Raw genomic sequence first — 23,541 nt, forward strand, 5'->3', positions numbered from 1 at the left:
TGGCTCTGCCCAGGGTTTGATCACCCCACTGTTTTCTGGGGCTGTGCTGAGAGCCCAGCAAGGAAAATTGGGAATTTTTTTCTGGAGCCTTTTCAATAGGTGTGTATTTTACCATGCACAAATGAATTTTTTACTAGCACAACTGCAAATCTTGAGAAACTCTTGCAGCTGAGATAGAATGGGAAGGTACAGGAGGTAAAGGGCAGTTTTGGAATCTTTTTGTACTAACTTAATCTCTAAAACCTGTTAATAGGGCCTTTTGACACTGCATTGATACCACAAATAAAAATAATCATCCCTGGGTGGTCTAGCTCTTTTCAGGAGGTATCTGCTTGGATAATTTTTAAATTTGTCTAAGGCAGCTTGGAATTACCTCCAAAGTGCTCTCTATAAAGCCAGATTGTACTGCATTTAATACACATGCTTTTAGCCTTTTCTTCTCTGATTTTTTGGACTTTGATTGATATTTCTGTAGAGGACTTTATTTTTTATTCTCTTTTCAAGTGCCTGTGCTGGCTTACATGTGACTCAGTATTTGATCAATACTGCTGGTGGCTGTTGGTGCAGCAACTGATGGGAAGCTGGAGGAGAATTATTCCGGTGAAAGCCTCGAGAAAAATCAGTCAGAGAAGGCTGGTGAGTTTGCTTGGCTTAAACATTCAGTGTTTTCAGAAATGGGGAGGGGAAACAGCCAGTAAACAGCTTTTGGAGAAGGCCAGAGGTATCTAAATACTCAGCAGAGGGAGTTTATAGTGACAAATCACAATACCAGCAACCCCCTAAAAAAAGCAGATTTCCGATGCCTCTGTGGCTGGCAGCAGGGAAAAGCCTGTCAGGACACAAGAAAGGCTTTTCTGGTTCAGCTGAAGAGCACGTCTGTGCTTACCACAAAGGCCATCCTGACCTCCAACTGCTTTCCTCTCTGGGGAATCCTGGAGACTGATGTGATTTCTCTGCCTAGTAACACCCAGCAGATTTTCCTGCCTGCATCCCTCTGTTAGCCCACACAAATCTCTTCTTCCCCAAGATGCAAAATGGGCAGAGCAATGCTGTTGAAATTTGCACCTAAGGCATGAGGTGTGTCTGGGGGGAGGGAGTCAAAACCTCCTTAAAGGGTCAAATTTCCTTTTGTAGAATCAGACTGGTTTGGGTTGGAAGGGACATGCAAAAACATCTGGTTTTATTTACTGCCCAGGCAGGGACACCTTCCACTGTCCCAGGTTGCTCCAAGCCCTGTCCAGCCTTGGACACTTCCAGGGATGTGACTTTTCCCTTGGAATGTGCCTTGCTCTCCTTTCCTCTCATTCCAGTCCCGTGCCATGGATGCTGTCCTACACCCCATGTGCACCATCCATCTTCCCAGCTGTGTGCTGTCACACCTTCCAGGGAGGGGCAGATGAAAAAAATTGGTCTGGACAGGGGTTCTTTGTTAAATGGAAACTGTTTTAGTGGAAAAGCAGCAGCCTGTGTCCCTCAGCGAGCGCTGACAGGCAGTGTTTGTGCATTTAAGGGGGAAGGGAAAGGTGTGGGGCCAAATTTTGGGGAGCCCCTGGTTAAAGGCGTGGCAGCACATCGCTGCACTGGCCCATGGGAATGTGTCACCCCTGGGTTAAAGGCAGCCCTGAGAACGCTGCCAGCCCAGGTGAAACCAGCCGCAAGTGACTTCTCCCGTCCTCCTCAGAGGGAAGATAAATGTCATCAGTCATCAGCTGTCACGGCTTGTACAAGGCACATTTTTCTCTCCCTGCTGCTGAGCTGGAGCCGCTCTGGAGGGAGCAGGGAAGGCATGGGGAGGGTGAAGGGGAGCTGTGAATCCTGAACTCCTCTCGTCCCTCGGGTGGCTCTGTCAGTGCTGGGAGAAAAATGTGAGTAAAGCTGGGGGAAACGAGGCGTGTGACCACCCCAGGCAGCCAAAGCAGGGAGATAAATGGGTGCAAAAAAAAAAAAAAAAAAAGAAACAACCCTCCAAGAGTTATTCCAGCTGCTCCCAAGCAAGGTGGGGAGAAAGCAGTGTGCTGAAAGGGTCAGGGCATGGGGAGGGGATGTGGAGCTGCTTCTCACCCAGCTCCCAGGTAGTTTAAAGCTAATGATGAGGAACAATTCCAGTTAATTCCAGTTCCCAAAGCCAAGGAATTGTTTCAGTGCTGGCCTGGACAGGAGCAGGCAGGGATGGGGATTTTCATCTCAAGAGATGTGTGTGTCCTGGGAGCCAAATTCTGATTTGTGTGAGACTCCCCTGCCATGAATTTCGATGGGAGATAAAATTATGGAAAATTATGAAACCTTGGTTCTTGCTGCTCTATGTCCCTTGGCAGGGCAAGAGAAGGTGATTCTCTGCTCAGATCTATTCAGACATTTCTGTGGGGATATTCCAAAATCTCTTCTGTGTATTTGACAGTTTTACCCATGATCTTATCCAGTCTCTCCTGGAACTCAGACAACCTCTTGGCATCCTGTAGGAAGTGATCTCCCAGTTCAGAGTCCTTTGTTCCATGGGAAATGGTGGAGTCACCATCCCTGGAAGAATTTAAAAGCTGTATGGATGTGGCCCTCGAAGACCTGGGTTGGTGCTGAATTAGGCAGTGCTGGGGAAATTCTTGGACTTGATCCTGGAGGGCTTTTCCAACCTTAATTAATCTGTGAAGAACCATTTATCCCTTTCCAACACCATCCCCAAGCCATGGACTCTGCCAAAACACATCCTGGGCAAGGCCTATCCTGGTATTTGTGCTCTCAGTTCACCCCAGGGAGAAAAGGACAAATCCTGCTGAATCCAGGATGGCTTCAGGTCATGCAGGTAAAGCTCCACCACCAAACTCTGCTAGGAGCACATAACTCCATGCAAATAACTTGCTAAGTGAACTGAGCTCCCCTCGCCTCTGGAAAACCACTCCTGAACTTGCTGCGACCCACAGCGTCCTGGGGTAAAGCAGGTATTGGAAATCATTCCCTGCCTCAGCATTTGTTCTTGGCCTTGTTCTGCTCAATAGCTGAGCTGTGCAGACTGGCAGCTCCTGTGACAAAGACCGTGGGGTGTCCCCTTCCCCTTCCCAAACATGCCAGCAGTCAGTGGAGTGGGGTGAGTCCTGCAATTACTGTATTACATGGGATTACCTGATTTTGGAGCCCTTCTAACCCTTGCCTCCCCGAGAAATTAAACTTTGTGGCTCTGAGGGAGAACGGACCCAGGCAGAGAAGGTGGCCCAGATTTAATCTCCTTGTATTGAGTTCACACATAAATAATTACCTGGGAACTTGCTGCTTCGATCTGCCCCACTGACCAACCTCGGCCACGGCCTGGGAAATTCTCCTCAGTGAGGTGATTTGCATAGGATGAGCCAGAGGAGAAGTGCAAAGGAAAAGAAGGATTTTATTTATTATTTTTTAAATGCATCAGGCAGCATTTGCATCATTTGCCCAGAGGGTATTCAGTTCTGGTATCGCTATTTTCATGGTGGCTTCTTTGCAGTGATTAATTGAAAGTGCCAGCATCAGGAATCATGGGAACATACGAGAAACCCAGTTTCTCTTTTAAAATAGAAGTTTTCTTCCCAGTGCGACAGAAAAAGAATCCTGGAGAAAGGTCATTATTAAAGAGATGCAAAACTCCTCTCTGCTTCTCATCTAATCTCATAATTTTTCTTAAACTGGAGGAGAAGAAACCCTCTCGCTTGAAGTGCACCAGATGGTTGCATATCACCAAAATGGAAAAGCTGGTATCATCCAACCTTTGGGAGCAGATGCCCTGATTTTCCACACAGGCATGGCAGCCACCACCTCTCCTGTTCTTTGGAGAGCTTTCCTGGCAAAGCTGGGCTGGTGGCTCCCAAACCAGTAAGGAACTGACGTGTGAGGACTGGGGAGGATGTCTCCACCCATCCCTTCCCTGGATATAAACAGAAATTTCCCCCTTTCCCACCCAGCAGTCTGGCACTGAGCTGCTCTTGGTCAGGCTGGACAAAGCCAAGCTTTTTCCAAATCAGTCCCAGACAGGGACTAACGTAGGATTAAAGCCACTCAGGTGTTCAAGCACTTCGGGCTTGGTACAGCAGGTCCAGCATGCTGGGGGTCACACCCACCACATTTTCCCTTATCCACTCGCTTAGGGCCAAGGAATGATGGAATTGTTTAGGTTGGGAAAGAGCAGAGCCGGCTGTACCCTTCTGTCAGAGAGCTGTAGAGAGCAAGAAGGTCCCACCTAAGCCTCCTTTTCTCCAGGCTGAGCCCCCTCAGCTGCTCCCGGAGCTCCAGACCCTTCCCAAATCAATTCCCTTCTCTGGACAGGCTCCAGCCCCTCAGTTCCTTCCTGAATGGACAGGCCTGGAGTGAGGGTTTGAGGTGCCTCAGCAGCAGCCAGCAGAGCAGGACAACGTGTGAGGCATCAGCCTGGAGCTGGGATTTCATGGATGTGTCCACACAAATTCTGCTTCATTCACAGTGAGGCATCCCTGCCTCTACAAGTCACATCCCCATGCCTATCCCAAAGCTTTTCCATCCTCTTCTGTGCATCCCTCCCCTCTCATTCATCCTGTTGTTTTAGCCACCCTGGGCTGAATCCTCTCCCTGGTGGCAAACCAGGGTTTGTAGTTATTTACCAGGGAAAGGATAACAAAAAACATCATTCCACCCTTTCCCTCCACATTTACCAAATTGATTTTTGAGCTGCTCGCAGTCAGATTGCAATAAATACACTTGAAATCCCCTGCACGTAATGGTTGATAAATCCTGGATCATAATTCTGCTTGGGTTTGGTTTGCTGGCTGCTGCTGGGCCGCGTTTTCCTTTCTCCAGCCCTTCATCCTGCACAACTCTCCGGTGGAGGAATAAATTGGGAATAATGGAAGCTCTGCTGACTAAATTCCACTTGTCAGTCGGAAAATTTCGCGCTGGGCGTGAAGTTCTTGCAAATAGCACAAGCTAAGAAGAAATAGAATACTGACCTGGGTGGGAGCAGCTTTGCTAATCCCCCAGGGGTCTGAGCCTTGGGAAGGAAGAGCAGCTTGGGAAGAAGGAACATCCACCAGCAGGGCAACACCTCTTGGATAGGTGTCATAGTCAGATAGGAAAATTACAGAAGAAAGGCCTCATGAAATCAGGCTGAAATTGCCAAAGCTGGCCTGTCATTTCTTCTAAATGCAGCTAACAAGCAATTTGCAAGTTCCCATGTGAAGCTATTTTGAGAATGAGAAGTTCGTTTAACACAACAATCTATTCTGAGAGTGAAAAACAAATGTACCTGTGCAACCAATGAGATTTTTTCCATGAGAACCCACAAAGGAAAAGTGTAAACATATCTAGAGAGAGAAAATTTATTGACATACACAGTATGAATGGACTGAGTTTCACTGCATTGCTGACCAGATAGGTTTAACACAGTGCCTTCTGCTATTTCCTACAAATATGAGCTTTGTGAATAAGGAATTGGCTTTCTGGATGAGGAAAATGGACTCTCAGCTGGATTATTCCAACAGATGGGGTTGGGGATGATTCCAGCAGAATGACCTTAGCACAGCCCCATCCCTGCAGCCACCATCCCCAAAACCGCAGTGGCAAAGGCAGCGGGAGGGGTTTGGGCAGACAGGGAGATCCCCTGGGATGAAAAGTGGGAGCTGGAGCTCCGTGCAACACCCAGGCAGGAAAATCCATGCCTGCCTCAGACTTATGATCTGTCGGGGCAAATGGAGCACAGATATTTTTAAAACGTGGGGCCATTAAGCTCTCCAAATGGGCCAGCTCACCTGCTATTTTAACAACACCTTGTGACAACATCTTCTTTTATAAGCGGTCCTTTCGGACTTATTAACTCTGAGCTGTCTTATCCCATTTGGAGCGAGGAAAATGCCATAGAGATGACCCCTGAAACTGTTTAATGAGCTTTTATGGGGCACAGGAAATTTAAGCACCAGCCCAGGACTTTGGGGAGTCAAAAAATAAAAAGCTGGATCAGGAGTGCTGGTGTTTACACTGCTTTTTGTTTTCCTGCTCTTCCCTCTGTGTGACCTTGTGTTTATAGTGGGATGGGTGTCCGTGAGTTTCATCTGGAATCAGTGACTGTAACACGATGAAGAGGATGGGAATATTTAAAGTGCCATCCTGGCAATGTGAAGTGTCTGCAACAGTGGCACATGTCCCGTTCCCCCCCACCCCACCCCACCCGCCCTTTTTTTTTTTTTTTTTTTTTTTTGCAAAAATCATTTTCCTTTAAAAAAACACCCCCTGGGAGTGTGCCTTTGGGCAAGGGGAGAGGCAGTACCAAGACAAACAAGGGTGAGGTCATGGAAAAGGGAAAACCAGCTCAGTCTCACATCTGGGAATTGGCTGCCAGTGTGGAAGAAGGGTGGAAAAAGGGACTTTGGGGCTTCCCAGCCTATTGCTGCTGGTGGGGGCAGCTCAAGGATAGGGAGGGGATTTGAAACTCAACTCTGCACTGGGTTTTTTTTTTCCAAACAAATTTATTTCAGACAGTAATAATAATAATATGAGAACAATAAAGGCTTTGGGAAAAAAAAAAAAGTCTTGTAATGAGACTCTGGGAAGCAGGAGAGTTTTCCCAGAGGATCCTGTGATGCTCCATCCACCTGCAGAGGCTTCAGCCACACCAGGGCTGGGATTCCTTGCCCTGAACTGGCCCTGCTCTCAGCTCCAAAGGAGGCAGGTGGGGGCTGCTGGAGGGCAGCAGGTGCTGGGTGGGTGCTTAGAGCCTCTACTGGGCCCCGTGGGATGCACAGGTTGGAGATCCAGCAGTTCTGGAACATCTGTGAGGGTTCAGTGTCTGTCACAGAGAGGTTTTTTTTTACAGATAGTCCTTAGTAATAGCAATTTGCTGAGGTCTCTGCTCTGCTTCTAAGGGTTTATATTTTCCTATGGTGAGCACCTTCTATTTTTCACCCTTAGGAATGAAAAAGGAAACCTTGGTCCTAATTCTTGGCAGAGCATTCTCCAAAGTGCTTGTGCTCTGCCTTGCTCCCCTTTTATTTATGTTACAATCACAGCAGAGCTTTGCTTGGAAAAACTGAGAAAGTAGCCAAGAAGAACACACACAACTGCCCAGGAGAGATAATCAGTTGTTAAAACATGCCTGCTGCTCTGATTAGAAAGGAAATGGAATTGGGTTTAAAGTGGAATTAACTAAACGCTCCCTTATCTTGTCCATCTCCTCTGCTTGCCCAGCCCTTCTGGGCAAATATGATGGAAATGAAAAGAGAAAGCTGATCTCTGAAACCCCATCCCCTTGGGCCTGAGCCAGGGAAAGACATCCCTTCCACTTTGCTCATCTCAAATGTTCCTCCAGCTCGGCTACCACCAGTTGCTGAGGCTCTCGCACAGCTTGTGTTTCTCCACTGCCTTGTACCAATTTGTGCCCTCGAGGGAAGAGGCAGAAGTGGATGCATTGTGCCTAAAAGGTGCATTAAACTGCTAGAAATTTATTTTTTTTGTTTATTAAATCTGAGTTCATCCCATTTGATATTGTCTCCTGCTCCGAGGGAAGGGTTATCATTGCTGCTGATAGAATGGGAATAACTCCAGCAGGCCCCTGTGAGAGGAGGAGTGCTCTGCCCTCAAACCTGTCCCCTCGAGGGGGAGAGGATGGGGAGGGTGCTGCTGCTGCCCTTTCCCTTGGGTGGAATTCACAGGATCACCAATGGGTTGGGATGGAAGGGACCCTAAATATTCTCTAGTTCCATTTGGATTCCAACAGATCCCAGCCTTCTGCCTGCCTCTAGGAAGATCCTTGCCCATAAAAGAGCCAATTGCTGGATGGCTAAAAAAAAGTACTGTCCCCAGCCTCTGTAATTTGTACTTCCACAAAACTGTCAAAGAAGTGAAATGCGATCGATGGCTCAGACCTGAAGGCTTCAGTTTAATCTCTGCAAAGATTAATCTCTGAAGAGTCAAAGTTTTCTCTTGTTATCTCTTTTTTTCAGTGCCGCCAGAGTCCCATCCCGTCACGCTCAGACAAAATCCTCAGGTAATTTCATACCTTTGCACTTGTTTCCTTTCCTTAAATAAACCCCCCAGCTCATCCAGAGCATCAGCTGTACCAACAAATTCTGAAATCCTGTTCTCTGGTGGAGATATTGGCAAAAATGCACAACGGGGATGATGATTGCCCAGAGAAGCTGTGGCTGCCCCTGGATCCCTGGCAGTGCTCAAGGCCGGGTTGGACAGGGCTTGGAGCAACTGGGACAGTGGAAGGTGCCCCTGGCATCTTGTTTGACCAAGCCCAGCCCTGGGTTGTGGCGCTGTGAAAGGAAATCTCATCCTCCAGGAGGCTCCTCTGGCCTCTCCAGCCTGCTGAGCTGCAAGGAGCCCGCCGTGCAGCCGCTGCCAGGTGGCTGAGCTGCAGCTTTTGGTGGGCTTTTTGCTTGTTTCTGGGTATTTCAGTCCGGTGCAATCGGCCTGCAGGCCTTGCTCCCCTTCCTGACCGTTTGTTGTGCTGATTGTTTGCCATGAAAATTTGGGCTTGAGCCAGGGAGAGAGGCAGCCTGTAAACCAGCTGGTGCCTGGAGCTGGTCAGAGCACTGGGCTGATGCATAGATTATTTTGTGATGACTTGTTTTGATCCAGAGCCATGAAGAGTTGAAGGTTTGGCCTTTACCAGACAGGAGTTATCACTCTCCTTAAAAAAATACCAAAACCACAAACTCCATTTAAAAAAAAAAAAACAAAAACATTGACCCAAATGTTTGGCTCCTTCTTCAGGTCCTGTTCATGCTGAAAAATAGTGAATAAATGTTGAATATGACTTGAGGCTTTATAGTGGATGGTAGTCCACAGGAGAGGGAGATTTTGGGGTTGCTCCATGAGGATGTTGGCAGGACAACAGGACAGGAGGAAGCATCACTGGTAACTCCTGCTTTCATGACCTGTCTGGTGCCAGCTCAGAAAAGACTTGTGGGGTAAGAGTGTGAAAACTTGCTCTCAGAAAAATTGGGAGGCAAAATAATAACAAAAACCAACTGGGATGGAAAAAGGAAGATGGGGATTGTGAGCAGATTTTGGGTTTCAGGGTGCTTCTGGCATCCCCAGGTGCAGCTCTGGCAGGGGGATGAGCTTCCCCCATCACTCACAGGTTTTTGGGATGTCCCTCTGGGAAGCTGGACTGCTCAGGATGCCCTCTGTGCAGGCCATGGCACGGAGTCAGTCTGGGATCACTGCTGGGTTGGAAAGAAGTAATAATTCATGTCTCTGTTCCTGGGTCACACTTGAAATTAATGAATGGCTTTGCAAAAATTGGCCACTTTCCTTTGATTCATATGGTTTGGACTCTTTCTTTGCCCATGGGTGCCCAAGCACAATTAGGTCATGATTTCAAGCTCTCTTCCAGCCTGGAAAAGACAAGGTTTTATTTTGTAATGAGGTGCTCTGCTCATCCCATGAAGCAGAGGGGGAAAGCAAATGCAGTGAGCACCCTGTGATGAGACTGGTGTGAGTGGCACGTGGGTCTCCACCCCTAAGAGGCATGAAACTCCACACCAGGTTTCACAGGGTTGTAGTGAAGTCATCCCAAAGCATTTGCTGCCTGCTGCAGGTCTTAAAGGGCCATAAAATGAGAGGCTGTCCCAGGGAGGCTGAACAAGACCCTGATGGTGAGGCAGAGAGGTGAAAGTGGCTCAGAATCCCAAAAGTTTTGTGTTACAGGTGGATGAGAGGAGCAGGGGAAGTGGTATTTCTGTGAGACCCCATTGAAGAGGGGTTTTTGGCAGGCACCACACTGGGGAGAATTTCTTTGTGGGCAGAGGAACATTAAGGGGAGTTTGGAGGCTTTCCTTTCCTAGAAGACCTTGTGGGATGTGTGCATATAAAAAGGTTAAGCCCCACAAACGCTGCTGTGGCTTGAGGATCACAACCTTCTTGCCACCCTGCAGGAATCTCAGGCCACTGTTCCCTCTGCAGCATCACCCAAATCTCAGTTTGGTGCTACTGCTACTGCTGCTGGCCTTTCCCTTGGGTGGAATTCACATGATCACCAATGGGTTGGGATGGAAGGGACCCTAAATATCCTCTAGTTCCACTGGGATTCCAACAGATCCCAGCCTTCTGCCTGCCTCTAGGAAGATCCTTGCCCAAAAATGAGCCAATTGCTGGATGGCTAAAAAAATTTGGGGTGATTTGGATGCTGTGCTACCCCCCCCTGCTCCTTCAACCATGGGGGCTGCTTGCCTGGGTGGTGGTGACAGCAAAACAAGAGGGGAAAAAAAAGAAACCACCTGCACAAGAGGGGAAAAGAATCAAGCCAAGGGAAGGAAAAAAACAACCCAACTTCTCCTCTTATAACATAAAAGCCCTCCTCCCCTGGAAAGAAATAAAAGCCAGAGTGAAATGAAGGTAAATGCCAGAGGTTTAAGTACCAAGTGTGTTTTAAAGGTTATCTTTCAGGGGGTTGGAGAGAGAGCAACAGAAGGGGAAGGAACTGGAGCACTTCCTATTGCAAGGGCCACTCCAGCTCTTAATGGATTTTTATATCCCTGTCTGTTTTTTGTGACATTATTAAAATTGCTTATTTTTAATTTTCCCCCCGCTTTCTTCATCTGGGGGAAGGGGTTGGGGAGGGGAGCAGGAGGACAAAGTCTGTTGCTGTGGCAATGTCCAGCTGCACATCTGCATGGCTGATTCGGAGCAATACCAAAGTTTTGGGTAGTTTTTGAAGAGGAGAGAGAGGAGCTGTGTCTAGGTGTATGTGCATGCTGGGACAAAAGGCACAGGGTTTAATTACAGGCATGGGGAAGTGACATTTCCAGGGCTTACCTGGTGAGGACAGAGAAATGAGGAGCCTGCAGGAAGGTAAACACCTGTGTATAACGGGAATGCTGCATGGCAGAGCCCCCTCTTTGAGGTCCATCAAACAAATATCATCCTATTTCCTACTCAAAAGCATGCCAGACTTCTTCTGGAAGAGCAATTCCAAGGACAGCAGCGGAGAAAGCAAAGCTCTGCTCTGCCTGAGGGGAGGGAAGCAGGATTCCTCCCATCCCAAATCCAGGCACAGGGGGAAAACCCATCCACTGGGGGTGGCTGCTGTGCTTGGGAATCCTGCTTCCTCCTCCCAGCTCCTCAGCCCCCCAGCCCTCAGGCTGGGTTCGCTGGCTTTAGCTCCATTTCCCTGGCAGAAACTCTGTGCCCAGTGGTGTTGGGAATCCCTCGTGACCACATGAGCTCCCGATCACTCAGCAGGAGTTGTCTGCCCCAAAAGTCCCATTTTCCCCTCCTGTCCAGCCCTTGGGGGGAATCCTATATCAACAGAGCTCTGTTATCTGCCTGGGTGAGCTCCTTATCTCTCCAAGTGCCTCATCCTCATCATCAGCTGAGCTGGGAAAGGGTCTTGGGGTGAGGGGATGTCCCCATCCACTGCCCCCATCCTGGAGCTCATGGAGGGGAGGCTGGGGCTGATCTGCTGGGAGGCTTTGGCATGCCGGAAGAGCATCCCACAGGCATTCCTGACGGGACACGGGGGTGCCAGCCTGGCTGGGGGCTCAGGGGTGACACAGAGGGCAGAGCCCCCAGCACCACGGTGATCTCCACCTCTGCAGAGCCTGAACAGGCACTTGCCGGGTCTCAGGTGGCCTCCCTGAAAGGAATTATCGCCCTGGCAGGGAGGCTGATGTGATTGCAGCTCCTGCTACTCTTATCAGATGCTCTTGGAGGCCAGCAGGTCCCGGCAGCACAGCTGCTGTGGCACTGGGGGAGGTGGGAGGGCTGCTCTCTCAGTTTTTAGCCACTCTCGCAGCTCCTGCAGTGAGGGGTTTCTCTTAATTTGGGGGTTTTCTGATTTCTTTTGGGTTTTTCCTCAGGTCTAAGTGATTTTAAAAAATTACACAATCTCTTGTTTCTTCTGCTCTGATTTAACCAGAAATCCCACCTTAAAACCACACTGGAAACACCAGGGGGAAAGTATCAAGAGGGAAAGTATCAAGACAAGCAGTTCTTGGGAATGTATGGAATTGACACAGAAGTCATGGAGCAACTGAGCAGTGACAGGGCTGGAAAGGTATGAGGGTTTGTGGTTCTTCAGGTAGGGATGGGAATGAAGAGATTTTATTTTTAGTAGGTAAAGAATGAACTTTATTAACAAGTAGTTTTGTTTTGGTTTGTTTTTTTTTTTTTTATAACTAAGATTGTTAAGGTGAAATATAATTTATTTTAAACTTTTTACACTATTGGTACACTTAGACTTAGGTCAGTGTGGCAGAAGATATATATAAAAAATATGAACAGAAAGAGAAATAATAAATTGTTTACATTCTTACCAAACTTTTTCCCAAGTTTAACCCAGCAGAAATGTTTCTCTTTCTCTCTAACTAAACAAAGAATATCTACAAGTGTTTGAATTTTTTGGGGGGTTTGGTTTTTTTTCTTTTTTTTTTTTTTTGTGGGTTGGTTTTTATTGTTCTATCTGTTTGAGTTTTAGTTTGTTTTTTTGGGTTTTTTCTTTTGCAAGAGTGGGGTTTTGCATTCTCCTTTAAGGAAAGCACCAGCACATTCTTGGGCTTGTTTCTGGGGTGATGGCAAAGAACAAAGGATGGGCTCTCAAAAAGGGAATAAAAGCACTGGTTCCTCACTCCTGAGGTGATTTGCTGTGTGCCAGAGTATATATTTAGACTGGGATTAATTTCCCAGGCCTCCCAGCAACCCAGAGAGCCTCGCAGGGTCCCCAGTGCCCCCAGTGCCCCCAGTGCCAGACCCCACAGGAGCCTGCTCACTGCTCTGGGTGACAATGGCACTGCTGTGGGAGGGGGTAAAGCCACAGGAGCGAGGGACAGAGGGAGATTGAGTTGGGTAATTCCCACTGAAGCCAGAATTGGACAATTCTCACTAACCAGAGAGCCCCACCTGCATCTTTCCATTCTTTTGCATGTGAACAAGGTCTGCATCCCGGGCAGGGGCTGGGGGGGTGTGGGGGTCCAGCACATCCCTCTGGCTGCCCTGGCTGCCTCCAGACCCTGGCACGAAGTCAAAAACACCTGTGGCTTTGACTTTAGCCCATGAAAAAAGCTGTCAACTTTGTATGAGGAATTACAAACCACAAGGGTTTGAGTAGTGTGATATTTACATTAACACAGGGTGAAAAAGTAGAATTTTGGGGTTTTTAGAATGTAGTTTGGGGGTCAAGATGGAGGAATCTGGGCATGTCCTGACCTTCTTCTCCTTCTCCTTGTCCTCCATGTCTTGCTGTGCTGGCGACACTTTTCTGTTGTTTTAAGTCACAGACGCACTGTCCAACATAGATGACAGATATTGGCACATTATTGCAAACATGGCACAGGTAGTTTTTGGTATAAAATGCAAACACCACCCTGAGGACAGACAGAATGCCATGGCCAAGCTGCTGGACAGAGCTCAGCAGGTCAGAGAAAGAATGTTCTAGATAAGGAAAAATAAACAACCTTGAGAAGCCGACCCTGTGCACTCAGACTCCTTCTCTGGCTGCACGGGCTGGGAAACGAGGACTTTTACACTCCTGGGGTCACCTCAGTGCCCAGAGCCCAGGATGGGCAGTGATGAAGCCTGGCAGCACCACTTCCAGGTGTTCTCCAGGGGGCCAAGGGATGGAGCTGGGTGTCCCTGCTGCCATCCTGCAGCCTCGGGGAGCTGGGTGCCCGGCTGGGCTCTCCCTCAGTCTGCTCACACACATTTTTGGAACAAAATGCAGCTGTTGAGGAGTTTGGGCAGCTTTGGTGTTCCTCAGGAGCAGAAAACATCCAGCAGCAGGGAGAAGAAGGGTGTTGGCATGGAGCTGCCATCAGAGTGAATAAAAGGAGTTTATTTTGCCCTTTTCCCTGCATTTGACCAATAACAGCAAAAGCAGGGTAGTGGGACCAGAATCAAAGAATCATTTAAATTGAAAAAAGGACCTTTAAGATCCTTTAAGTCAAACCATTCCCCCAGCACTGCCAAACTCACCCCTAAACCTTGTCCCCAGGTGCCACATCCATCGGACTTCCACATCCCTCCGGGAGTGGGGAGTCCAGCTCTCCTCTGGCAGCCTGTGCAAGTACTTGGCAACCCTTTCCATGAAGGATTTTTTCCTAATATCCAATGTAAACCTCCCTTGGCACAGCTTGAGGCCATTTTCTCTTGTTCTTTTGTACCTGGGAGCAGAGCTTGACCCCTCCTGGCCACCCCTTACCATCAGGGAGCTGTGCAGAGCCCCCTGAGCCTCCTTTTCTCCAGGCTGAGCCCCTTCCCAGCCCCCTCAGCCTCTCCTGGGGCTCCAACCCCTTCCCAGATCCCTTCCCTGCCCTGGACGTGCTCCAGCCCCTCAGTGTCTGTCTTGAAATGAGTAACAACTGGAAATGTCTGTAGCTGTTTATTTTGCACTTTTCTCCATCCAAAACCTGAATGGATGTGTTACGTTGTCCCAAGGCCAGGCTGGGCACAGGCTGAGCGGGAAAGATTGGCACAAGAGAGTCACAGGAACAGGCTTAAAAATATAAAAACATGTCCCTGGAAATTTCTGGAGCATTTCCCATCCCAGACAAACTGACCTTCAACTGGTTGAAGTTCCTCCCACAGTTTTAACAGCTGTCAGTGCAAACACAAGGTGGCTGCTCCTGGAAACACTGAGCCATCCCCCAAGCCTTGAGAGAAACTCATGCTGCCCTTGTCCCTCCGAGGAGGCTTCATTCCAAGAGCTTTATTTATCTCAGGAGCATCACACTGTTCTCTGGGAGCTCGCCCTCTGCTTTGACCCTCAGGAAACACGTCCTGAAAGATGTCACTTGGCAGCAGAAATGTGCTTGTCTGGAAAGCTGCAGGATGAAGCTGAGGAATTGAGCCCTAGGAATGCACAAGGAGATCCCCAATAGTCCTAAAAGCAGTGGGGAGCCAAGGAGAAAGCTGCTGTGGGAACCACTTCTGCCACAGGACCCCTCAAGATGGGCATTTTCCACACTGGAGGGGGAAAATCTGAATAAGAAGCTGATAATCCCCAATTCTCACGATTACTGTGGGTAGTTAATTAGCAGCAGCGAGTGGCAGCAGGTGACTCAAGTTGACTCAGGAGGAGCCCCAGGGAGCATCCCTGTCCCAGAGCCTGGCCACAGCGGGCCTTGAAGCAGCTTCCCACAGGTGTCCTTTAGCCAGAGGTCTCGGGCTCTGGGCACTGAGGTGACCCCGGGAGTGTAAAAGCCCTCGTTTCCAGCCCTGTAGCCAAAGGAGGAGTCTGAGTGCACAGGGTCGGCTTCTCAAGGTTGTTTATTTTCCCTTATCCAGAACATTCTTTCTCTGACCTGCTGAGCTCTGTCCAGCAGGTCATCCATGGCATTCTGTCTGCTCTCTAGGGTGGTGTTTGCATTTTATACCAAAAACTACCTGTGCCATGTTTGCAATAATGTGCCAATATCTGTCATCTATGTTGGACAGTGCGTCTGTGCCTTAAAACAACAGAAAAGTGTCGCCAGCACAGCAAGACATGGAGGACAAGGAGAAGGAGAAGAAGGTCAGGACATGCCCAGATTCCTCCATCTTGACCCCCAAACTACATTCTAAAAACCCCAAAATTCTACTTTTTCACCCTGTGTTAATGTAAATATCACACTACTCAAACCCTTGTGGTTTGTAATTCCTCATACAAAGTTGACAGCTTTTTTCATGGGCTAAAGTCAAAGCCACAGGTGTTTTTGACTTCGTGTCAAGGTCTCTGAGCCCCCTGCCAGGGTCTGGAGGCAGCCAGGGCAGCCAGAGGGATGTGCTGGGCTCCCACAAGAGGAGACCTCTCAGAATGCCGTTGGATTTGCCCACTTTGGTGCTGAGTCCTGCTGTAAAGGTAATTAAAATTAATTAACAGCCTGGCTCCATCCAGGGGTCAGGCTCCAAAGGAGAAGTGGTCACTGCTGCAGGAGCTGCACAGCTCAGAGTGAGAAGGAGCTTTTGAGATCCCCGAGGTGCCCAGAGCAGATGCAGATTTCAGCCAAGGAGCAGGGCACTAGAGGTAGGAGGCACTAGAGACCCCTCAGCAACACCCACCTGCTCCATAGCCACAAACTCCATTCCAAACAGGCACCTCCAGCGCCCACGGAGATCTCAGGATCTCCAAAACTCCTCAGTGGCTCTTGTTTTCATCACCTGATCCGAATTCCAGCTGCTGCCACCCTCCTACGCTTCTCCCCTTTAGCCAGCACGGGGTTGTGGGTGCAAACAGAGATCCTGAGCCCCATTTTGGCATGTGAGGATGGAAATTAAAGCATTAAACAGAGCTCTTTGGACAAGGAGAGGGCTGGAGAGGCTGTTTGGACAAGGACAAGGAGTGACAGGATGAGGGACATGATTCACATGGACAGAGGGCAGGGCTAGCTGGGATCTTTGGAAGAAACTCTTCCCTGTGAGGGTGGTGAGGAACTGGTAGTGAATTCCCAGAGAAGCTGTGGCTGCCCCATCCTTGGAAGTGCTTCAGGCCAGGCTGAATGAACCTTGGGGCAACCTGGGATAGTGGAAGGTGTCCCTGCTGTGGGAGCAATTTCATCTTCAACAAGATCATCTTTGCAACCCCAGCCATGCTGTGATTCCACAGCCAGGAAGAAGACCAGGAAATGCAGCTCCAGGCTCACCACGAATGGGAATGCACTGGGATGTGTGGCTGGAGACCTCCACCTGTGACCTTGCCAGATCCAGCCTGCCTGGTGGGTGCCCCTGCAGAGCCCTGGGGCTGCTGGCAGCTGAAATGCAGGCAGGCTGTGCCGGGGGAGCACTCATCAGAGGATGTTCCCAGCGCTGGGCAGTGACACACATTGTTAGCAGGGCCAGGCTGAATCAAGAAAAACAAGTGAGATGACACTCAGAGATCAGTAATTCCTCCCCCTCACTCATAACTCTGTCAGCCCCTTCAGCTGGATTGTCAAAATACTTTTGTCACAGAACAATTCCTACTCTTCTTTTATTTTCTGCGATTATTATTTTTTCCTTTCTTTCTGACACTGGCTGAACTCATCCTTTTGGAACAAAACCCAATATTCATTTCCTCTCTGGGCAGTTGATTTTATTATTGGCTCACCTGCTCCAGCAGTTGAAAAGCTATAAGACTGGCTGGCTCTTCAAAATTAAATTCTGCCTGGATTTATTTTTTTTTTCTTTTCCCCAGCCTCACGTATTCCATGACTGCAGGTTACTGGCAGGGAATCGAAAATGTACTTGGCAAAGGTACTTTCTGTATGGGGCAGGGATGAGCAAAACAGGAAGCCTGTTTCTCTCTAAGTCAGCATCTTTCCGAAGGCTCAGCCTGTTCAGACCTTGCTTGTGCCTTGCCCATCTTCTCCTAGGGATGAAGTGGAGCTGCAGGCAGTCACTGATGATGTTCTGTTGGGAAAAGGAAGCTAAAAGAAGAAAATGTGGGATACTTGGATATTTGTGAGGGGAGGAAAGCTCCAGCTCACCCTCATCTCAGCAGCTGGTGATGCCTCAGGTTTTAGCTTTTATGTTTTTCAGATTCTGTGCTGCTTTAGTCTGCGGGTCTGGGCTTCATATGAGGGGATGGTGGCTCTCTGCACAGAGCAGGAGACAAAACAATTCCTGCTCCAGCTGGGCACCAAGGACAGATGATCCAAATCTCAGCCCCAGGAGCACAAACACCGTGGGCTGGAGAGAGAAAAACAAGCAGGATGGGACTGCCTGGGCTAAAGCTGGACTTGGACAATGAACTCCAAGGTGCAAATGGAGCAGAACTGATCCCAGGGAGAGCCCCCGGGAGCGCTCGTGCATTTTGGGACCATTTTGGGTCATTTGGGTGCAGCCCTGGCTGGGCTCTGGTGCTGCCCAAGGTGGATCCACTGAGGAGATCCTTTTAATAAATCCCTGTTTTATTCTTTAGCTCTGTCTGCCTCTGTTCTAGGCTAGCCTTCACAAGGCATCGCTGGGAGCTCTGCCAGGCTGGGAAGGACTTAGGATGATTCTTGGTCTTGGGGTTCTTCCCCAGTTCCCCAATTCCTGCACTGGCAGGATGAATTTTGCTGCTTCAGGGACTGTGTTGAGGAGGCCAGGAGAAGTTTGGCGTTCCACTGCCAGCTTTGCTTATTTTAGCAAAGAGAAGAGAAAGATCTTGGGATAGGGAGGGAGAGATCCATATGTGCCATTGCATTGCTGGGACCAGCTCTCCTCATCAGTGGGAAACGGATTTGTAGAAAATTTTCAACACTTGACAGAAGGTTCACATGGTATGTATTTGTATGTAAATTTTGTGATAAGAAATGTTGACTTAGAAATGTTATAGGACAGACGTTGCTGAGGGAGAAATAAAGTAGAAATAAATTTTAAAGGATGGCTTTACAAATAGACTAGATGTTTTGGAGAAATAGAACTATGAAAGATGCATTGTAATAGGGCTTAGCAAGATTAATTTTAGATGATTGGCTTTAAAGTATTTGTAGTATGGTGTGGTAAAGGTTGATAGGTTAAGAAATGTTTATAGTGCATTGTAATTAGGAAATAGTTGGCTTCTGATTGTGATGGCATGAATTATAACATCTGTATTGTCTCACTCTTCATATGAGACTGAAAATAAAATAAAGGTTTTTAAAACGCCAAAAAAATTGAATTAAGCCCATTTTTAACTCAAAAATAAAGCAACTTAAAAGTGTTTAAAAAACTTCTATTCCATTTTTCAGTCTCTGCTGACACCAGCTTTCACCTCTCTGGCAGGGTTCACTGCCTGCCTGTCCACGTTCCCGTTTTCCACGCCTGTCTTTTCCCTGGGAGTCCTGGCAGAGACGTTTGCTCCTTGCCTGCAGCTGCTGAACAAGTGTTGGATTAAGTTTGTTTGAATTTTAATTTCTTAATTAAAATTTTATAAAAGTTTTAAATTAAAATTTTTCTATTAATTTTGTTACGCTATAGTATAAATATTTTTAAATTAACAATTCAAAATCACTTCTCAAAAATCTTACTACAATGCATTTTTCATAATTTTATTTCTCTAAAATATCTAATCTTATTTATTAGATTAGATTTAAAATATCTAATCTTATTTATTAGATATTAAAATAGCTAATCTTATTAGATTATTAAAGTTATTTTTCAAAACTTATTTCTAGTTCTACTTCCCTCTTAATAACATATATCTTATTCTATAATATTTCTAAGTCAATATTTCTTATTCCAAAATTTATGTACAAATATATACCATATACTTTTTCTATTAAATTCTTCACAAATTCATTTCCTACTAACGAGGTGCCAAGAGCTGACCTCATTGTTTCCTAGCAGGAAATGGATTTTGCCAACAGCTGGAAGTTCTCGGTGCCCTCGTGCCATGGAAGTTCTGCATCCTGTCCTGCCAGCCATGAGGCAGCACTGGGGTTTTTACTGCAAGGAATATTTTTAGCCTGGCAAGGTTTAAAAAAAAAAAAAAATTAGAAGTTTATTCCTTCGGACAGTCGTGCCTTGGTCTGTCACAGTGAGCACAGGGATGGCACCAGCACCATCCCAGGGCATCCCCAGCTGGGAATCCTGATGGGCCCAGAGCTGGGTCAAGGCTGGGCACGTGTTGGACACGAAAATCAATCACTGCTGAAAATGAGAGGAAGGGGAAGTGTGAAAAACCCGGAGGGTGTCAGACAAGGCTGCCCTGAGAGACACCCCGAATTCCAGGGAGGGGCTGCTTTGGGGTGCACCCCTGGATGGGAAATGGGTGCTGAAGGTGGGCGAGCTGGGGGTGCTGGGTGATGCTGCCACTGCCAGGAAAGGAATTCCTCACTGGCACGGGCAGGCACAGGGGAGGAGGAACATGCACCCTTTCCCCCAGGCTGGCATTCCCCGGTGACCCCGGGATGAGGAGCAGCGTGAGCTGTTCCTGCTGCAGCTGAGGGTCGGCTGGAGAGCTGCAGACGCTAATTACAGCTGCAATCAAGGAGTGGGCAGGGCCAGCGTGGTTAGTTATTGCAAATGCAGGCGAACCCAACGGGAAGGAGTGACCATGTCTGACTCAATTCAGAAGGCTGAATGATTTCTTTATTATAACTATGCTAAAATACATCAATATACTATATAAAAGGAGGATACTAAAACTACACACTACTTTCTCTGACTCTAACTCTCACCCAACTCGTGACCCTCTCTAAGAGTCCAGGTGGGTTGGATTGGCCATCAGGCTCAAACAATCCTCACCAGAATCCAACCAAACAATCACCCCAGGTAAACAATTCTCCAAACACATTCCACATAGGAAAAACAAGGAGCAGAAATAGAAATTGTTTTCTCTTTCATTTCTCTCTGTGCATCTCTATGAAAGAGAGAAATGTGCTTGCCACAGTTAGTGGGACCTCCCGGCCTGGTCTGGGCTGTGCCTGCTCAGCTGGAGCTGCCTCCCGAACCAGCTGAAACCCAGAAGAGGAGAAATCCCAGTGGAGGGTGTGCAACAGCTGGATTTTAGGATGAGGAGGCTGCAGGAGGCCCCAGGGTGTGTGGAGGATGCCCGAGGATGGCTGGCTGGCTGGGAAAACCTCTCTGCCTGCGCCTCTGCCCCAGCATCTCTGCTGACAGCAAACACCAAGCAGGGGCTGCCTTTGTGCTGCTCCTTTATCGAGCCCCCAGCACCGACCCCCTGCTAAATAAAGACCTCCAGCCTTCCAAAATCCACACTCCCAGCCTCCCAGCCACCCTGCAGAGACCTTGGCTGTGCTGCCCAAGGCAGCAGCAGCCAGGACAGGGAGTGGAGATGGAGTGGAGGGCGGATCTGGGACTCGGAGAGCGCCAGAGCAGGTGAATATCTTATTCTTTTGGGGGCAGGAGGAAGGAATTGCCATGTGGCACAGCCTGGCTTTACCTGGAGGGTGCAGCTGATGAATAGGAGTGTTTCACTTGCCGCAGGCTGAGCCACGCAAAGCTCAGGAGAGTTTTTTCCTGAGCTGCTCCATTAACACAAACAGACAGCAACGCGAGCTGCTGACACCGGGGTTAATTAAATCCATCTCTCCATCAATTCTTATTCAGCTATTATCGATGGTCATTAGATCAGCGACAAAGTGACAAGCAAACAGTAATAGACTCATCTTAACCCTTGTGCTGCTGGAGGAGGGGGAGTGTACAGGTGAGCGGGAAGGTGGCTTCTCTGCTCAAATTGTGTCTGCTCTCCCTTCGAGCATCCCACCTGCATTTGAGTCCTCTCGGTGGCCAGGTCACCCATCCCATTCCTCCAGCAAGGAGGAAGAAGGGACACATTCCTCCTGTGTCCCTCTCTGTCCTTCTCTCACAGCTTCATGGCCCAAGGTCATACAACCCCAGAAGGGTTTGGGTTGGAAGGGACTTCAAGAAAGCCATGGGCAGGGACTCGTTCCACTATCCCAGGGTGCTCTAATCCCTGTCCAACCTGGTCTGGGACACCTCCAGGGATCCAGGGGCAGCCACAGCTGCTCTGGGCACCTGTGCCAGGTTCCCACAGGGGCTGCACTGCTCCTCAGGGATGCTGGGGACAGCAGATGCAGTTGGTGACACGAAGGCTGAAAGCAGCAAAGTCCCACTGCCATGGCACAGAGAGGGCAGGATGCTCTGGGGCACCTGCACCTTCATGTTGGTCCCCTGAGTCACAAAATCCCTCTGGTCACAAAATCCCTCTGGTCACAAAGCTGCCCGAGACTGCCAGGCAGAGCAATGGGGTGATGCCACCCTCGGCAGAGCCCACAGAGCTGCTGTGCACACTGAACAACCAAACAAACCACGGAATGAAAGAAACCTGGAAAACTCCACCCGTGAAAGGACTAAGAAGAAGGGAACACTGAGCTCCCAGAGCCATTCCTTCTTGCAGAAGGCAGAGCTGCTCCCCCCTGCCCCCACGCCCGTGTCCTGCAGGCCCTTCCAGTGCCACTCACACTTTTCCAGTCAGGCTCACGGGGAAAAGCTGTGGCTGCTGCTGCTCTGCTCCCTCTCCCACTCTGATTAACAGCTTAAATGAGAACTGAAGGCTGCCCAAGGGCTGCAATACATTTTCACGCTCCTGCCGCCGCAGCCAGCAAGGCAATGTCCAGCTCCCTTCAAGGTCACTCACAACCTTCAAGTGACTTTCCAGTGCTTATGTCCTGTGGTTTCAGCTCCTAGAGTGAAGAGATGGGAGTGCTGGAGCTTGGTGCTGGCCCATGTGATGATGGGTTGTGAAAGGTCAGCAGTAAAAGAAACAGGTAATTTTGTGCAGGTAAATAACTCACGTAGATTTTCTTTTTTTTTTTGTCTGATTGTAAATCATAGAATTGCTGAATTGTTTGGATTAAAAAGGACCTTACAGATCACCTAATTACCTAATTCCAACACCCTGCTATGGGCAGGGACACCTTCCACTATCCCAGGTTGTTCCAAGCCCCTTCAGCCTGGCCTTCAATACTTCCAGGTGGTGCCTTGTGAAGGCTGGCCTGGAATAGAGCCAGACAGAGTTAAAGAATAAAGCAGGGATTTATTAAAAGGATCTCCTCCATGGATCCACCTTGGGCAGCACAAGAGCCCAGCCAGAGCTGCACCCAAATGACCCAAAATGGTCCCAAAATGGACCCAAAATGGTCCCAAAATGCACGAGCGCTCCCGGGGCTCTCCCTGGGATCAGTTCTGCTCCATTGGCACCTTGGAGTTCATTGTCCCATTCCAGCTTCAGCCCAGGCAGTCCCATCCTGCTTGTTTTTCTCTCCAGCCCACGGTGTTTGTGCTCCTGGGCTGAGATTTGGATCATCTGTCCTTGGTGCCCAGCTGGAGCAGGAATTGTTTTGTCTCCCTGCTCTGTGCAGAGAGCCACCATCCCCTCATATGAAGCCAGACCCACCCACTAAAGCAGCACAGAATCTGAAAATATAAAAGCTAAACCTGAAGCATCACAGGGATGGGTAATCTTCCACCCCTTTGTGCCTTTATTTTACCATCCTCACTGTAAAAATATTCTTAACTGTGTGTAAGGTGACAGCCTTACATACAATAAACACTTTTAAAAATATATTTGTTACTACTTTTCTCCCGCTCACAATCCTCCTTGTTCTTGTGCTGTTGGAATTGGTGTGGTTGTGGTGGTAGGGATGTGATTTTCTGGAGAAGATGCCTGAAATCACTCCTTGCAACCTTTGATGCAAGGACAAGGTTTCTGAGTGCTGGTACTGATGCCTCAGGTTTTAGCTTTTATGTTTTTCAGACTCTGTGCTGCTTTAGTGGGTGGGTCTGGGCTTCATATGAGGGGATGGTGAGCTCTGCACAGAGCAGGAGACAAAACAATTCCTGCTCCAACTGGGCACCAAGGACAGATGATCCAAATCTCAGCCCCAGGAGCACAAACACCGTGGGCTGGAGAGAAAAACAAGCAGGATGGGACTGCCTGGGCTAAAGCTGGACTTGGACAATGAACTCCAAGGTGCCAAGGGAGCAGAACTGATCCCAGGGAGAGCCCCAGGAGTGCTCGTGCATTTTGGGACCATTTTGGGTCATTTGGGTGCAGCCCTGGCTGGGCTCTGGTGCTGCCCAAGGTGCATCCACTGAGGAGATCCTTTTAATAAATCCCTGTTTTATTCTTTAGCTCTGGCTGGCTCTGCTCCAGGCCAGCCTTCACAAGGCACCAGCACAAGTGCCCACCTGCACTGTCAGGGGAAG

The 23,541-nt window shown here is 48.6% G+C and overlaps 1 long non-coding RNA gene across 1 annotated transcript in view; it reads left to right on the forward strand.

Moving 5' to 3' along the window:
- The first annotated feature begins 409 nt into the window (after positions 1 to 409).
- The window catches only part of LOC144246627 (uncharacterized), a 28,366-nt gene continuing 5,234 nt past the window's right edge, over positions 410 to 23,541 (forward strand). The window contains exons 1-3 of the long non-coding RNA XR_013340290.1: positions 410 to 636; positions 7,926 to 7,969; positions 11,852 to 11,989. This is a non-coding gene — a long non-coding RNA (uncharacterized LOC144246627). The remainder of the gene's footprint in view (positions 637 to 7,925; positions 7,970 to 11,851; positions 11,990 to 23,541) is intronic.

This window comes from Lonchura striata, chromosome 7 (genome assembly GCF_046129695.1).
Source record: "Lonchura striata isolate bLonStr1 chromosome 7, bLonStr1.mat, whole genome shotgun sequence".
Taxonomy (NCBI): Eukaryota; Metazoa; Chordata; class Aves; order Passeriformes; family Estrildidae; genus Lonchura; species Lonchura striata.